Genomic DNA, 1847 nt, shown 5'->3' with positions numbered 1-1847 from the left:
GGGGAACACATCCTCTCAGCATCTCCCCGATTGAGGACCCCTCATGATCTTGGGATTTGACCAGATGGCCTCTCCTTCTCAACTCCAGCGAGCCCCGCTCACCCCAGCCAACCTCGACTCAACAGACCACCCCTTCACCCTGGGATCGACCCGCTCAGCCTTCCCTGCTGCCCCCAATGCGTGCCCCCCCCCCCCCACCCCTCCCCTGCAAGAGGGAGAGCAGCAGTGTGTACCGTGCCCCAGGTGAGGTCTCACCCACACCCTGTCCCCTGTACTGACACTGACCAACTCCCTCTGTAATAAAAACCATCGCTGGCCCCATGCTAACCTCTGTTCTGAGGTTTGGGGACCACACATCCCCCCCCCTCCCCCCCACACCCAGCGCTCTGGCCCCTCTCCCCGTTTACACAACGGCCCACATCTCCCCCCGCAATCCCACCTCTCCCACATTGAACCCAAACAACACACGCACGCACGCTGACCCACTGAGTTGAACCAATACTTTGCTCCACATTCCAACATTTTGTCCCTTGTGCCTCCTCACTGATCCTCTTGTCCATCCATCCCTCTCTCTCCCCCTCCCTCCCTCTTCTCCCTGCAATCCAGCTTGAGAAACAGAGTGGATGAAGCGGTCTAACTAGAACGTCGAGAAATCTCTACAAAGCATTTCAAAAATATCTCCAAGGTCACGGTGAAACCCAAAGCTGTTTGCAAATGAAAAAAAATCACTTGGTGAACAACAGCCGGTACCCCATGCTTCACACGATGGGGAGGGGAGGGTTGGCGAGGAATGCCGTGCAAGGGGAAGAGGTGGTAGGGAAGTGGCAGCGGGCAAGCCCCCGGAAAAGGGGATGAGCGGTGAGGGAACACAGGACAGGGGGAGGGGAGCACCTCAATGGGAGAGGGGCGGTAATGGAGCACCGCTGCGGGGGAGGGTCAGTGAGGGGACACTGGGCAGGGCGAGGGACGGTGAGAGATCATGGGACAGGAAGAGGGGCAGCGAGGGAGCACGGGGTCGTGGGAGGGGCGGCGAGGGAGCGCGGGGGCCGGGGAGGGAACAGGGGGAGGGGCGGCGAGGGGAGCGCGGGGCCGGGGGAGGGGCAGGGGCTTGTGAGGGAGGGCTTGTGAGGGAGAGCGGGGCCAGGGAGGGGGAGGGGTGGTGAGGGAGCGCAGGGCTGGGGGAGGGGCGGCGAGGGAATAGAATCCCTTGGCTGAGCTGCGATTCGCTGACACTGTGGGAAACTCGGAGGTTTGGATGCAGGCAAGTGCCGGGCTCGCTGCCAATCCCGACATGTCCCCGTCCCGCTCTGCTCCTGCACACTCCACCCTCCCACCTGTGTGGCCACTTAAGGATCTGCCCTAGGTCTCTGTTCTACAACATTCCCCATGGCCGTGTCTTTTGCTATTGGGCCCTGGTTTGATGTCCTAAAATGTAACACCTCTCAGTAGTCTGATTTAAATTCCATTGGCCATTCCTCAGTTCATCTGGATTCTGTGGTGACTTGTGACAACTTTCTTCATTGTCCATAATACCACCCATTTGGTGTAATCTGCAAGCTTCTTAACCATATTAACAACATTGACGTCCAAAATGTTATTGCATACAACTGATCACAGCTCTCCACAGCAATCCCTGGTACCCACCATTGGTCACCGAGTCCAGTCTCAATAATAACCCCACATCACCACCCTCTGGCCGATTCTGTATCCAACTGTTTAGCACCGCCCTGGATCCCAGGTGCTCTCACCTCCCAGACCAGCCAACCATTCCAGTTTACAAGAAAGATCCCAGGAATGAGTAGGTTAACTCAGGTACTGGGCCTGTACTCACTGGAGTTTAGAAGAAT

The sequence above is a fragment of the Rhinoraja longicauda genome, chromosome 24 (assembly GCF_053455715.1).
Source record: "Rhinoraja longicauda isolate Sanriku21f chromosome 24, sRhiLon1.1, whole genome shotgun sequence".
NCBI classification, from domain to species: Eukaryota; Metazoa; Chordata; class Chondrichthyes; order Rajiformes; family Arhynchobatidae; genus Rhinoraja; species Rhinoraja longicauda.
Note: the sequence above shows the minus strand (reverse complement) of the source record.